The following is a 17402-nucleotide window of genomic DNA, read 5'->3' on the forward strand; positions in this document are numbered from 1 at the left end:
AACATTCCCTTTGGACTTAAATAGCATTAGTCATGAGAGTAAATGTTAGGGTTATAGAACTTGCTCATGTGTTCATTAATACATTTTTGGGGGGTAGATGCGTCCCTGAAATTGTAGGCACTGTAAAGTGTAGGTCCTGGGCAGGAGCCCTCTATTCCAGGTGTAAGGATGGTACTGGGAACTGGTGTATGTATAGTGTGTTAGATTGGGAGCCTGTACTGAGGGCGAGACAGATTTCTTCTCTTATTTTAACAAAATATCTTTGTTTCCAACTTGAAAAGATGTATATATTATTAATCTAGGGTTATCTTTATTATGTTAAAAAAACATTTAACAGCCCTGGCTGGTTTGGCTCAGTGGATAGAGTGTCGGCGTGAGGACTGAAGGGTCCTGGGTTTGATTCTGGTCAGGGCCACATGCCCAGGTTGTGGGCTCGATCCCCAGTAGGGGGCGTGCAAGAGGCAGCTGATCAATGATTCTCATCATTGATGTTTCTATCTCCCTCTCTTCCTCTCCCTTCCTCTCTGAAATCAATAAAAATATATTTTAAAAACAAACAAAAACCACTTAACATAAATTTTACCATCTTAACAATTTTTAAGTGTACTACATACAGCACCATAATATATGCAACAAATCCTAGAACTTTCATTTTTAAAATTTTTTTTAGAACTTTCATTTTTAAAAACTGATTTAGATGGACTTTTCTTTGTTGGAAGATATTTGATTATTGATTCAATCCCATTACTAATTATTGGTCTTCTCTGATTTAAAAAAAATATTTTTTCATTATTCAGTCTTGGTATATTTCTAGAATTTTATCTCTTTTCTTCTAGATCAGTGGTTGGCAAACTCATTAGTCAACAGAGCCAAATATCAACAGTACAACGATTGAAATTTCTTTTGAGAGCCAAATTTTTTAAACTTAAACTTCTTCTAATAGTGGGCTTTCTCCCACAAGCCTCCAGGTCCAGCACAGGCAGCTGCCAACCACATATCACTTTGTAGCTCCTATCAAGTGGCCCTGAGCTAGTCACAGGCAGTGGCTGAACTTGGCCTGCACCAGAGACCCTCCCAAGAGGCCCAAAACCAACATACCTCTGGCCGACTACAGACCACAACAGAGTAATACCCGGTTAGCTCCACAAGCAACACAGCCAAATGGTGTTTTTGGTAGGCTCCACAGCCCACTAAAGTCAATCTCTCTGCACTGGTTATAGGCAATCCTCACAGCCAATCAGCCTGAAGGTCAGTCCCACTTACTGATGCTCCATTAGCAATCAAAGCTCAACTACTGCAACAGGAGGGCACATACAACCCACACAAGGGAGCCTTCTGGAGCACCTGGAGCAAATAGTGAGGGAGACGGTGCTACTGCGCCCCATAAGAAACCCACTAAATTAAGCCACCCTGCCAAGAATGAAACATATGGCTGATCTACCTAATATGTAGAAATAAACACAGAGGGGCAGCCAAAATAAGGAGATAATGAAACAAGTTTCAAATTAAAAATATCAGAAAACTCCATAAAAACAATGACATCAAATGAAGGCAAGCAATATAACAGATACAGAATGCAAAACACTGTTTAAAAGAATACTAAAAAAAAATAATGAGAAATGCAACAAAGAGAAAGTAAGCATAAAAAAAAGACAAAGGGGTCTGACCAGTGGGGCTCAGTTGCTTGCGTGTCATCCTATGCACAGAAAGTTGACACTTTGATTCCTGGTCAGGGCACATGCCTGGGCTCAACCCCTGGTGGGGATTGTGTAGGAGGCAGTTGATCGATGTTTCACTCTCATATCAATGTTTCTCTCTTGCTCTCTCTCCCTCTTCCTTCCACTCTCTCTCTAAAAAACAATTTAAAATCCTACATAACAAAAGCCTAATGTGCTATCTGGTCATCCAGTTGTCCGTTCAACCAATCAAAGCATAATATGCTAATGATATGCTAAGGCCACTCGTCTGCTCGCTATGACGTGCACTGACCACCAGGGGGCAGACACTCCAACCGGTAGGTTAGCTTGCTGCTGGGGTCCAGCCAATCGGGACTGAGTTAAATGGGCCAGACATACCCTGGAGCCCTCCTGTGGTCCCTCCCCGTAGGCCAAACTCCTGCATCCCTCCTTGGCCCCTATTGTGCACCGGTGAGGTCACTTGGCCTGGTCTGCGCCCTCTCGCAATCTGGAACCCCTCGGAGGATGTTGGAGAGCCGGTTTCAGTCCAATCCCACTCAACACAGGAGCTGTCCCCTGGTGGTCAGTGCACTCCCACCGGGGGAGCGCTGCTTAGGCAGAAGTCAGGCTCATGGCTGGCGAGCACAGTGGCAATGGCAGGAGACTCTCCCGCCTCTGCGGCAGTGCTAAGGATGTCCGACTGCTGGCTGCACCATGGGGAGTGGGCCTAAACCGTCAGTCGGACATCCCCCAAGGGCTCCCGGACTGCGAGAGGGCGCAGGCTGGGCTGAGGCCCCTCCCACCCCCCGAGTGCACGAATTTCATGTACTGGGCCTCTAGTCTTAACTAAAAGACATAGAAACCAAAAAAGAACTTAAATACTAGCAAAGCAAGTGTTGCTAGACTAATGTCATGTAAACCTACATGTCAAGAGCTAAAAATATATATTATTACTTTAAAATTATAGTAGAAAATTATTCATCCATCTCCTGTTTACATCCATTTTAATTAGAATTATATTATTTTATTTATTTATTTTTTTGTTAATTCTCACCCAAGTATATTTTTCCACTGATTTTTAGAGAGAGTGGGAGGGATAGAGGGAGGCAGAGAAAGAGAGGGGGGGGGAGAGAGAGAGAAGAGAAACATTGATGTGAGAGAGACACATCAATTGATTGCCTCCCACAGGCACCCTGTCTGGGGCAAAGATGGAACCTGCAACCCGGGTAGGTGCTCTTGACTGGGAATTGAACCTGTGACCCTTTGCTGGGTGGGTTGGTGCTCTAATCACTTAGCCATTTTAATGAGAGTTTTAAGAAAACTTGTTCTGCTCACAGCCCAGAATAGGTATTCAAGTTTGTACCATGAATTCGTTTGATAATGATTCATTGCTAGTTAATCTATATTCAGACTAACAGTAAGGTTTTATGTCAAATTTTGTTAAGAAATAGAGACTACTGAAAGTCAGATGGCACTGGGATATGTTGTATATCTGTAAGGTCATGTAGTGTGTGTGGCTGCAAATATTTTAAATAATTTGACAACTTATATACTGAAAGTAAACAGAGAAGTCATAAATGTAATGAAATAAAAATAATAAAGAAAACACATAAAAGAAAACAGGTTTATTTATTAGTCTGATTTACTATATATATATGATCTCAAAATATCAGTAGATTATAATAAGTACTAGTGGCCCGGTACATGGATTCGTGCACATTGAAAGGAAATTAATTAGAAGAAAGATTTGTGCGGTAATTACATTACTGTAAAAAATTACATGTCAAATAGTATATATAATATCCTATCTAATAAAGAGGGGATATGCTAATTGACCATCATGCCCTCACAAAGGTGGTGGCACCCACAGCCAATAAGGAGAGAATATGCTAATTGACTGCCACACCCTCAAAGATGGCGGCGTCCACAGCCACAGGACGGTGGCGCCCAATCCCCTCAGCCCTGCCAGGGCAGCAGGCAATGCAGCATGGCCAGGCCCAACCCCAGGCAGGTCCAGCCTCTCCGCACACCTGCCTCCAGAGTCCCCCAGTCCCCTCAGTCCCCCAGCTGCCCAGGGCCAGCCTGAGATGCAGGCAAGACTCAGATGGTGGCTGCCCAGCCACCCAGCTGCTCAGGGCAGGCCTGAGGTGCAGGCAAGCCTCGGATGGCGGCTGCCCAGCCACCCAGCTGCTCAGGGCTGCCCGAGGCTCAGGTAACTGGGGCCGGCCGAGGCTTGTGCTGCTGGCAGTGGAGCAGCAGAGGTGTGATGGGGGTGACGCCTTTCCCTGATTGCCGGGTCGCCTACTGCCCCTGAGGGCTCCCGGACTGTGAGGGGGGTAGGCTGGGCTGAGGGACCCCCCCTCCAGTGCATGAATTTTCATGCACCGGGCCTCTAGTAGTATTATAAAATTAAAACATGCGTGCGATTGGCACTAGTGAAAGCTTTATATGTATTGTGCATGAGGGAGTCAACATTTATTTTTAAATTGCTAGTGAGCATCATATGTACCAGCTGGCTGGTGAGTCGGATGGTCGGACGGACATATGGTTGGTCACTTAGCCTTTTATATATATAGATAAAGTTATTTGCATGCCAGAGTGTATGTGATTGATGGTTCAGTCAATATAGGCCAGGCAGGGCCAGGCTAGGTTTTTTGTTTGTTTGTTTGTTTTTAATTTCCTGGGGCCCAGGATAATGGGGCAGTGGCTTTCTGAGATGTGCTCATCTCAGTGGCTTATTATAGCAATATAAGAGGCCAAGCCAGACAATTCAAATGAACCAAACCATGCTTGTTTGCTAAAATTTTATTAGTCAAATTAAGTCATAAACTACCTCAACATTAATGGGGTGACAAAAATATACTCCTCCCACACTAGTAAAAGGGGGTATGAAGGCACATGACAAAGGCCCTTAATCCTATCTAATAAAAGAGTAATATGCAAATTGACCATACCTCCACTACACCCACAAGGCACGCCCACCAGCCATGCCCACCAGCCAATCAGGAGCAAATATGCAAATAAACCCAACCAAGATGGCTACGGCCATAGAGAGCAGGAGGGAGGCTTGGGTTTCCCTGGCAATGGAGGAAGCCAAGCTTTCCGCCTGCACTTGCCGGCCCAGGCCTCCACTCAAGGCTACAAAGTTTCAATGATAGAAGATACATAAATCCAAACAGAAATGGCGGCAGCCACGGAGCTGGAAAGAGCAGGAGGCTAGGGTTGCCCCCAGTGATGGAGGAAGCCAAGCTTTCTGCACACCCTGGCTGGCTCAGGCCTCTGCTAAAGGCTACAAAGTTTCAATTATAGAAGATACATAAATCCCAACAAAAAAGGCTACCGCCACAGAGCAAGCAGAAGGCTTGGCTCAGCTCTAGGCTACAAAGTTTCAATTGTAGAAGATAAATAAACCCCAGATACCAGGGCCTCTGCTTGGGTCACCCAGGGGGCGTGGCCTGCCTGCAAACCACCACAGGCCCCTCGCCCAGGCCGCCCCACGCCCCAAGGGAACCCCCACCCTGATCCGGGACACCCTTCAGGGCAAACCAGCTGGCCCCCACCCGTGCACCAGGCCTCTGTCCTGTCTAATAAAAGAGTAATATGCAGATTGACCATCACTCCAACACACAAGATGGCTGCCCCCATGTGGTCAAAGATCCTGCCCCCATGTGGACACAAGATGGCCACTACAAGATGGCCAGCAGGGGAGGGCAGTTGGGAGGGACCAGGCCTGTAAGGGAGGGCAGTTGGGGGCGATCAAGCCTGCAGGGGAGGGCAGTTAGGGGTGACCAAGCCGGAAGAGGAGGGAAGTTGGGGGCAACCAGGCCTGCAGGGAAGGGCAGTTGGGAGGGACCCAGGCCTGCAGGGGAGAGCAGTTGGGGGGGACCAGGCCTGCAGGGGAGGGCAGTTAGGGGTGACCAGGCCTGCAGGGGAGGGCAGTTAGGGGCAAACAGGCTGGCAGGGGAGCAGTTAGGCATCAATCAGGCTGGCAGGGCATGGTTAGGGGGTGATCAGGCTGGCAGGCAGAAGCAGTTAGGGGCAATCAGGAAGGCAGGCAGGCGAGCAGTTGGGAGCCAGCAGTCCTGGATTGTGTTAGGGATATCCGACTGCCCGTTGGACATCCCTCGAGGGGTCCAAGATTGGAGAGGGTGCAGGCTGGGCTGAGGGACAACTCCCCTCTGCCCCCGACCCGTGCATGAATTTCGTGCACCGGGCCTCTAGTGTAATATAAAAAGATTAAAGCATTGAGAGCAAATATTCAGTGTACTGTCAGGAGAAGGAGCAAGAAAAAGTTATAAAGAGAGAAGACAGAACAAGTACAACTGATGATTTTTTAATTCACATAACACCTATATGTACCTCTTGTATATACATATGCTGGATTCTCCCTGGAGCTTTCATATATGAATTTAAATAGATTCCTCTTCTTTGAAACCAAAGGGTTACTGAACAAAGGATACATTTAATATTAGCTAAATTGAATAGAATATATGTTAACTAAAAATTATATTAAATCTTTCCAAAATTTAACTACAAATAAAAAGTACAAAACATAAAATGTGTTGATCACACAGTCTTCTACAATGCTTAAATTTTTACTTGTGATGTATTTTCATGGTAACACTGCATCATTTTTTAGTTATTATGGTGTATTCTGTTTAATAAAGCCCTTAAAAAAAGATGTCCCTCCTGCCAACTGCATCCTTACAATACTCTCTGTATGAAGGAACACTCTACTTTTAAAAGATTTTAAAGAAATTTCAACCAGTCTTTATTATGTTTACGAAGTCAGTGTTGAAGAAAAACCATCAAAATCTTCACTCCATTCACTTTCCTGTCTTAAAAGAGAAATTTGAGGTTCTTATTGAGTGCTTTTTAATAAAAGTGAAGCACAAATACAGTAAGTGACTTTTAAAAAGTTCTGAATTTTTTTATACCTTCCTGTGAAACTATAAAGGCAAAATTGAGAAGATTTGACCTGAGAATACAAGGACTTAAAACTGAAAATTTAAAAATCAATCAGCTTTATGGACAACTTCTATAAAATCTAAAATGTGGCAATTTCTAAAATGAAAAAGCTTAATATTTTAGTGTTCAATTTTTATTGGTTTTTCTAAACTTCCAAAGCAAAAGCTATAAAGGAGAACATAAGAAACAAAAAGGTGCACAGCACAAAATATTAATGCAGTAATTTCTTGCATTTTTATTATACCTTCAGTACTCCAAGTACTTTTAAGGCAATATTTAAACCTTATATCACCTTGAGAAGGACTATTGAGTTAGTCATTAAAATGTAATTCTTGGTTATGGACACTATTAGAAAACTTTACTAAAATTCACCCATAATTTTATAAAATTAACCCCATTGATCACTGTGTATTGTCATAGACTATTTTGCTTAAATATTCTCTACTTGGGGATAAAGTAAAAAAAAAAAGTGGAAAAAATGTAGTACTGCTGCATTTTGTACAAAGCCCTTACGTAAACACTGAGTTCCAGGAACATCTATACTAATAAAAGGGTAATATGCTAATTAGACCAGGAGACCTTCTGGAGACCTTCCAGACGTCCTTCCGGACAAAGCTGGGGGCTTGGCTGGCCTGCAAACCGCCCCCAAATGACCCTCAGCCCCTCACCCAGGCCAGCCACGCCCCCCAGCGGGGACCCTCACCCCAAAGGGTGTGTGGCCAGCTGGAAAACGCCCCTCAGCCCTTTCCCAGGCTGGCCATGCCCCCCAGAGGGTCTCCCATGTTGATCCAGGACCCCCTTCAGGGCAGACCAGCCATCCCCCACCCATGCACCAGGCCTCTATTCTATACTAATAAAAGGGTAATATGCTGCTGAAACCGGTTTGGCTCAGTGGATAGAGCACCGGCCTGCGGACTGAAGGGTCCCGGGTTCGATTCCGGTCAAGGGCATGTACATTCGTTGCAGGCACATCCCCAGCGGGAGATGTGCAGGAGGCAGCTGATCGATGTTTCTCTCTCATCGATGTTTCTAGCTCTCTATCCCTCTTCCTTCCTCTCTGTAAAATATCAATAAAATATATTTAAAAAAACAAAAGGTAATATGCTAATTAGACTGGGAAACCTTCTGGGAGACCTTCTGGATGTCCTTCCAGACAAAGCCATGGTGGCAGGGCTGAGGTAGAGAAGGTTAGGGGCAATCACGCCAGGAGGGGAGGGAAGTTGGGGGTGATCAGACTGGTGGGGGTGGGTCGTTGGGGGTGAGCAGCCTGGCAGGGGGGAGCAGTTGGGGGTGAGTAGGCTGGCAGTGGGGTCAGTTAGGGGCATTCAGGTCAGCGGGGCAATTGGGGGCAAGCAGGCTGATGGGGGGGGGGGCAGTTGGGAGCGATCAGGCCAGCAAGGGGAGGCAGTTGGGGGTGAGAAGCCTGACAGGGGGGACAGTTGGGGGCAAGCAAACCGGCAGGCAGGGTGGTTAGGGGCAATCAGGCAGGCAGGCAGGTGAGAGGTTAGGAGCCAGCAGTCCCGGATTGCAAGAGGGATGTTCGACTGCTGGTGTAAACTGGCAGTCGGACATCCCCCCAGGGGTCCCAGATTGGAGAGTGTGCAGGCCGGGCTGAGGGACAACCCCCTCACCCTCCCATGCACAAATTTCATGCACCGGTCCACTAGTATTTAATAATTCACTAACTGAAATGACAAACTTCTACATAATTTACTTTTATATATACTACCCAATTTTGTTTAAACAAGTTCTTAATTTTTCAGAGGTTGGGAAACTGAGAATTTGATAAAAGTTAAAGGATCTTCTTCCAAGAAGAACAAAACTTATGCACTATACACAACCTACTATATATAATTTATGGTAGGAAAGGACTTCTGAGACCTATCCCAGTATTCTGCAAGCCCTTGAACCCCAGTTCAGTATCTCAATATGTTCAGACTAGTCTAATTTCTCTTCTTTGCCTTCATACTTCTTTTCTTGGTTAAAAAATATTAGTTTTGGGGGAAGAAAATTAATGGGCTATATTTTCTACAAAGAAAACAACTATAATTAGGCTAATTAGAGATTTACATATACCTATTGGGAATGTTAGGATAAATATTCAGATCTACTTTATTAATTGAAATAATCTTTAACTCATGTTGGTGGTAGAAAATTACTTTAAGTTAAATATTTATAATGCTGTATAATGTATAAAAGGCTTTCATAGTTAGGGCCTTTTTAAAATCCTTATAATAAAATGGATTAAGTATGAAAGGTACATATTATTATTAGCCCTCTTTTTTAAATTAAGATGGTAAGAATCAAATTCAAGAGGTTAAATAATTTGTCTAAGGGGATTCAAATATTATTCTTTAGAGCATGAACTCAGGTTCTGTTCTCATATATCACACTATAATAAGGTAAATTTAAATGAATGCATGAATAATACAATTGTCCCTTAAACTTACTGCACACACTGTCTTATTTCTTGAAAGGCTCTTATGTACACACATATATTTCTTTATTCATTTGTAGTTATTGGGTGGCTATCTGCTCTGTGCCAATGTGCTTTAAATACTCTTTACAGTTGAGAATCCAGTTCCCGCTCAATTGGAGTTTATAGTGAATTGTGGGATATAGCATTCAATTGTCTTCTGTGCTTCATTTAAAGCCAACATATCAGAAAAATTAATATATTTGAAAAGCAAACTGAAATCTTATTCAAGTCATTAAAACTATATAATTATTTCAGATGTGATGACACTTTCACTATGGATCAAAGATAATATATGTAGTAGAAAAATGTTTTCTAAATAGTTTTTCTGTAATGGTGATGAGGTACACTGATTCTTCCACATTTTTTACTCGAAGCTTATAAGGCTGTCTCAGTGTTTGGTTTGTAACTGAATGAAGTTAATTGACAAGTTCAAGAACTTGCAAAAATTTGAAAAATTAATTGTACTAAAGTGCTTGGGACTTGTTTAATATCATAAGATTTCATAATGACTTCTTGGACAAAAGGATTGATGAGGTTTAAAAACTCTTCCACTGAAAATTTGAAACTGCTTAGGGGCTTGCTTAGTATATTTTTTTAAGGTGGGGGAGAGAGGCAGCAACCAAGATCTTGTAGTAGGTCTATGTTCTATCAGATCTACAACCCAGAGCACCAAATGTTTGTGCAGATGAAGTTCATTGTTAAAAGCATTCATATCAAGTTCTAATTCAATGAATGTGTTAACAGATGTCTGCTTTGCCAAAAAAAAAAATTAAAGTCCTGAAGGATCAAGTCTAAATTAATTGATGAATATCTCAACACACCAGTTATTCTTGGACATTCAACATATTAATAATCCTGGGTCACCTTCAGTTGATAAAAGTTGAGAATTTTTTCTTAAATTAAAAAGACTTTGAGCTATTGTTATTTACTCTTGCATGTCTATAAGAATAAAATCTTACAAAACCAGTTTATGGTAAAAAAAAAAAGTATATGCTATTCACAATCAAATTAAAATTCTATGAGCCTAGTGTTAAGAAATTTTCTTAGCCTTATTTTAAATGCCTTAACCAGCTGAAATTCTTTAAGTACTCTCCAATTCATTTTTTTTGAAATATGGCTTTGCCTTTTAATGAGAATTCTGTATTTCTTTTAAAATATATTTTATTAATTTCAGAGAGAAAGGGAGAGGAAGAAAGAAATAGAAATATCAGTGATGACAGAGTATCATTTCTTGGCTGCCTCCTGTATACCTTTCACTGGGGATCGAGCCCACAACCCAGACATGTGCCCTGACTGGGAACTGAACCATGAGGTCCTGGTTCATAGGTCAACAGTCAACCACTGAGCCACGCCAGTTGGGCTGTATTTCTTTCTTAAATAAGAAACACAATGTTCTTGGTTTAGTTGTTTTCCAAAGAAGTAGATTTTTTTATGTGTCGTGAAGAAACAGACTGTGGCAACTTTATTTTAGGCATACCAGATGAAAAAAATCTGTTTCTAAACAGGCTTCCTTTGGCTTTACCAAGACATATTCTTTGAGTAATAAGGTATTTTGTGAAAATAAAACCTAAGTGTCCCCATCACAGGTTTCTCTTTTATATATTATCCCCAGAAAACAACTTATCCCTACAGATGTTCAAAGTCTGTTATCTCTCCCCCATATACCTGAGACTATGGGGTCATGGTAGTCTATCAAGGTTTCTCCATCTGAGTTTATGTTGGCTCATCTGTTCTTTCCTTCCTCATACTGCTAGAGTTTGATTTCTTCCACAGTGTTCCTAAAGGTAATTAAACCCATGCCTACTTTATTTTGCAAGGCACCACTACAAAATATTTGTTACTTACTAGATTTTCACAGGTCAAGGTTAGAGATTTATAGAACAAAATATGAAAATGATGTAGTAAGCAATAGACAGACATGAACAGAGTAGGAACGACAGGCCAGTGTTTACTTCCTCACTCTTCAGAAGTCCTAATTTTGGTTTATTATGTTTGTTTTTGTTCTCTGATCTTTTTATTGTGTTTTTCTCCACTTGCCCAATCTCCAGCTCAGTCAAGAAGCAGAGCAAAGGCTCTCTCTCTCTCTCTCTCTCTCTCTCTCTCTCTCTCTCTTTCTCTCTTAAGAGCACGCTCACACCTTTCTTTCCTCTTAGGCATGCACCTCCTAACGCTAAGGGTCTTCACAAGTCTTGCAACCAGGGGAGCAGTGAGCAGTGGCAGCTCTCCCAGGATAAGCCTTTGAACCTGTCTCAAAGGCCCCTTTTCTCGGACGTTCCCACGAGCCAAGGCAGCCCTGCCTCGGCTCTCTCATTGTTTCTTCTGTCTTAAGCCCTTCCTTGTTTCACTCTCCTCAGATTTAACAAATGTATTCTCAAAGTCACCTGGACTCATATTGCGGAATCCTTCCTGCATTTGCACAAAGGAAAAAAAAAAAGAAGAAGCAGGTCACATAAGATTCTTGGCACATGTCTTATAGTGACACCAGGGATATCTCATAAATCGCTCATGGGAGCAGCAAGTGAGTTTGATTGGGTGGCTGTCTGTATGCCACTTGCCAGACTAAGTTCATGGTCACAGCTACTGTTTTGCTAAGTGTCTTTCCATGGGTGGAGAGCGTCCGTTTCAGACCTTGATTTCATTTTGTGACCTTGCTTCTTTCCTCTCCAAATCATCTGTGTGGAGCATTTGTGTCCCAGTTACTCTGGGCAGAACTGGCAGTACCTACCTATTTCTGAATATAATGCCAAATAGATTTGAGGCTTTGTGCCTACTTTGTAATTTCTAATGGATAGTGGTATATTTTTTTTCTTGTTTTTGAGCATAGATATATATCTTTAATTTCCAAATATTTTCTATTGGTATCATCTGGGATGAAGAGGTACATTTGAAAGTGTGAACTTAAGACCATTTTTCTTGAGAAATCTATTATTTTTTAATATTTTCTGTTTCTATTTTTTCTTTTTTTGGTTTTCCATTTGAAACTATTTTTAATTTCTTGTGCTTAACATTTTTAGAATACCAATTTTCTGAAACAAATGACTTATAGATAAAAATATCACTATTCACATTTTTGAAATATTTTAAAGGTCTGTCTAAATAGCTAGATTTTTATGCCTACTAAGATACCTTATATTTCCTATCTACTTTAATTATGTTGTCTTTTATTGTTTTGATTGAAGTATTGTAAGAGACCCTCACAGATATCTAGTTGGAAAGAGTGGAAAGATTTTATTAGTTTTTTCAAATAATGCTAGAACTACTTTTGATACTATTACTACCAAACAAAACTCAAATGGTAGTTTCTTAAAAGTTGTTTGCCATATATAATTTGATAGAACATCAACACATTTTTCATACTTTATTAAATTAAAATACTTGGCCTAACTGACATTTCAAATGGATCTTTTTCTCATCTGATTTTTAACATTATTCATTGATTGTTGGGGTCCATTTTCCTGTTTATATTTTCTTTATTTTGTGGTATGTGGATTATTATTTTTTTTATTGTCTTAAGTTTTACATATGTCTCCTTTTCCCCCAATTGACCTCCCCTCCAACTATTCCCACCCTGGGCAAGCCCCCACCGCCCCAGTGTCTGTGTCTATTGGTTATGCTAATATGCATGCATACAAGTCCTTTGGTTGCTCTCTAACTCCCCTACCTCCCCTGCCATTTGTCTCTGGATCTACTAGTATATATGAACCTGGAAAAGCTTTTTAGTTTGAGATGCCTCTGGTAATTGACTACTTAGTGCTATCTCTGAGTTTTATGTGAGATAAAAAAAAAAAAGGTCATTAAAATATTCTATCTGGGCTAGAGTCAGTGGGCTACAAAAACAGACAGAAATTTAGATTTGAAAAACCCATCTTTATAGATAAATGAAGAATTGTTCTTGAAAGGTGTACCTACTGTATCTTATCTGTTAGTAACTGGAAAAAGGGAATTCAATGTAGGTAAAATATCCCTACCTGAGGTTCAATCACCTGCAGACAATGATAATAATAATAATGTATTCCAAAATATTATTTGGAAAATGTAGACTAATAATTAGAATATCTTATAGTGAAATACACAGTTATATCATAAAAGCAAAGCAGCAAAAGGCTTCCTAGGTGCCACTGGCTAAGAATTAAAGATAACTGCCTTTTAAAACAATACTGTTTTTCTTTTCACCAATGTGTTAACATTTGCAAATCATAAATACACTTAAGCCTGAAAATCACAAAATAAACCAAAATATACTGAAGCAATGTCTTTATCTTCAGAAAGACTTGTATATTGTGTAGCAATTGAGATAAAGTTACACGCTTTACAAAGATTTCTGCCATGTTCTAACATAATGATTTTGTAAGTCACAAAAATCTTTTAAGAATATGGTTAGTCCAGCTGGCATGACTCAGTGGTTGAGTGTTGACCTATGAAATAGGAGGTCATGGTTTGATTCCGGTCAGGGCACATGTCCGGGTTGTGGGCTCGATCCCCAGTGTGGGGCATACAGGAGGCAGACAATCAATGATCCTCTCTCATCATTGATGTTTCTATCTCTCCTTCTCCTTACCTCTCTGAAATCAATAAAAATATAATTTTTAAAAGTGATGAAAAAAGAATATGATAAAATCCATTTTCTCTCAAAATTACCTTAAAGTATTATTTGTAAAAAAAAAAAACAAAAACAACACTCATAAATATTGTCTTCCTGAATCTCAAACACCAGATAAAAAGATAGGATCCAGCCTAAAAATTACTGTGTTAAGGAGAAAGGTACTATATCAAGGAGAATATCAGAAAAACTACCTTACCTGACACGTTAACTCAGCCATAGACTCCTTTTAAATGAAGACCACCACTACTTTAGAGCACAGAAAGAATGGCAACACAAGACCTTGAGATGACTTTAGAATTACTCAAATTCAGGATTTTTAAATGTTTACTGAGTTTTTATAAATCTGAAATGCATCCATTCATTACCTCTGTTGAGAAATGTGCTTTATTAACATTTTCTGGCTTTACGAGGGAACAAAATTTATTGTAATAGCAACAAACTAGCCCTAGGTGTGTCTATTGTAAGCCATCTTCCAGGTCACTTATGGCAACACATCAGGATGATATATTCTATGTTGTAGCTAAAAAAAAATTATTTCATATTTGGACTGTGGAAGAGATGGAAAGAAATAAAATGACATGCATGAAGTCAGAATAAAGTGAGTGGAAAATGGGGCACAAGATTAGGGAAAACAATTAATCCTAGTATTCTATTGAACTGATGAATAATGATTAATTACAGCAGAATACAAAAAAATCGAAGGGGGGATTCCTTGGATAGTGCTTCATCCTATTAAATGATTAACTGAGGTGTGTTAAGTTTTAAGACTTTGATTGAGCAAAAATTATTTTGAATTATGTAGTTCCAAATAGGAAGTAGTTAGGAGTGCTCCATTGACAGGAGCACAGGGAGAGACTTTTATAAAATAAAATAAAATAAAAAAAGTCAGAAGAAATGCAAGGAAATTGTTGATTGGCTCTAGCTTAAGGCCAAGTTGGCTGTTTAAGATTGGTAGTCCAATGGCCTCCTTCTTTAACTAACTTAATAATACTAACTAAAAAATTGCCATATAAGAACTGAACTTAGCTTTTTAAAACAGTTTTAGATTTACAGAAAAATCGAGCAAATACTACAGCTTCCCTGTTTTTATACTTTGCATTAGTGTGGTATATGTTACAATTAATGAACCAAAACTGACACATTATTATTAACCAAAACCCATAGTTTAAGGTTCATTCTCTGTATTGTAAAGTTCTATTGATTTTGACAAATATATCATGTCATTGATATTTTATATTATCATAGAGAATATTTCCTGAACTTCAAATGTTCATTCCTCTTCTTTCCTCCTTGCCCCCCAACCCAAACCTGGAAAAACCCTAATCTTTCACCATCTCCATAGTTTTGCCTTTTCTAGTATGTCTTTTGATTGAAACTGTACTGGCTCCTTTCACTTATCAATATGCACTTACGTTTATTTCACATCTTTTCATCACTTGATAGCTCATTTATTTTTAGCACTGAAATTGTGGTATGGATGGATGTACTACAATTTAGCCATTCAGCTACTAAAGAATATCTTGTTTACCTACAGTTCTTGGCAATTATGAATAAAGCTGCAACTAACATTCACATTCAGGTTCTTGTGTGGACATAAGTTTTCAACTAAATGTGGTAAATACCTATGAAGGAGATTGCTGGATCATATGATAAGACTATATTTAGTTTCATACAAAACTGTTAAACTGTCTCCTAAAGTGGCTGTTAGCCATTTTGCAACCCTAACAATGATGAATAAGAGTTACTATTGCTCCACATCTGATATTTGGTGTTGTCAGTGTTTTAGATTCTCACCAATCTAATAGGTGTGTAGTAACACCTGATTAATGTTATTTCCCTGGTGATATGCAATGCTGAGCACTTTTCATATACTTGCCATCTGTTTATCTTCTTTTGTGAAGTGTCTGTTTAGATCTTTGTCCATTTTAATGGGATTATTTTCTTATGGAGTTTTAAAAGTTATTTGTGTATTTTAGATACAAATATATGCCACTAATATATTTTTTCCTAGTGTAAGGATTGTATTTCATTCTTTAATAGTGCCTTTAGCAGGCAGGAAGTTTTTTATTTTAATAAAGGCAAACTAATCAATTTTTCTTTAAAGGATTATGGTTTTGGTTTAGTATCTACATACACTGGGACAAATGCAATATTATATACATTTTCTCCTCTGTTATCTTCTGGAAGTTTTATGGTTTTGCATTTTACACTTAAGTCAATGATTCATTTTTAGTTAATTTTTGTGGAAGGATTAAGTCTGTGTCTAGATGAACTTTCTTCTTAATTTTACATTTCAGCATCCAATGTTCCAGCAACATTTGTTGAAAAGACTATCTTTTATCCATTCAGTTACCGTTCCCTCTTTGTCAAGATCAATTGACTCTATCTGTGTGGGTCTATTTCTGGGTTTTTAATTGTTTCATTGATGTAATTGTCTACTCTTTCACAGATACTATACTGTCTTGATTACTGTAGCTTTACAGTAAGTCTTTTAGTCAGTTAGTATCAGTCTTCTGACTATGGTCTTTTTTAGTATTGCATTAGCTACTCTTATCTTTTGCATTTTCATATGCACTTTAGAATCAGTTTGTTGATATCCACAAAATATCCTGCTAATATTTTATTTGGGGTTGCTTTGAATTTATAGATATATTTGGGAAGAATTGGTATCTTAGCAATATTGTCTTTTTAAAAAAATATATTTTATTGATTTTTTACAGGGAGGAAGGGAGAGGGATAGAGAGTTAGAAACATCAATGAGAGGAGCATTGATCAGCTGCCTCCTGTACACTCCCTACTGGGTATATGCCAGCAACCAAGGTACATGCCCTTGATCGGAATTGAACTTGGGACCCTTGAGTCCGCAGGCCGACGCTCTATCCACTGAGCCAAACTGGTTAGGGCAATATTGTCTTCTTATTCACGATCAAGGAGTATCTATTATTTAGACCTTTGATTTCTTTCATAATAATTTTCTAGCTTTCCTCAGACAGATAGTGTGCATAGTTTGCTACATTTATTTCTAAGTATTTGTTCTTCTCTTTTTATGGTGTTAATTTTGAATTTGAAATTAAAAACACAATACCTAGTAAGCTGATCTCAGCTATAGTTTTCTGTGTTTTACTCATGCCTTACAAATTTCAGGGTGGTGATTTGCCTTGTGACCTCAATTCTCTGTTCATATGGTACTTCTCTTTATTCCATTGTCCACTCATCTACTGCTTCCAATTCTTGGCTATTATAAATAACACTGCAATGAACACAAAGGTGCAAATATATTCTTTCGAATTAGTGCTTGGTGTTTTTCTGGATAAGTTCCCAGAAGTGGAATCGCTGGGTCATAAAGCAGTTCCATTTTTCATTTTTTTGAGGTAAATCCATACTGCTTTCCACAGTGGTGGCTCCAATCTGCATCCTAATCAACAGTGCACAAGGGTTCACTTTTACCCACAACCTGACCAGCACTTTTTTGTTGTTTTATTATATAATAAACCATCCTTTCCATTCTCTGTGACTTTTTTTTCTTCTCCTTCAAAACTGTGAAGTTTCATCATCGTGAAATCAGAGAAACACAAAATTGCAAAATAACATAAATGAATAAGATGGGATTTAATGTATGAGAAGTATGCATGAAAACATTAAAAATTTGCAAAAATTTTACAGAGTGAGCCTTTTT

Source organism: Plecotus auritus (assembly GCF_963455305.1).
Source record: "Plecotus auritus genome assembly, chromosome: 4".
Lineage (NCBI taxonomy): Eukaryota > Metazoa > Chordata > Mammalia > Chiroptera > Vespertilionidae > Plecotus > Plecotus auritus.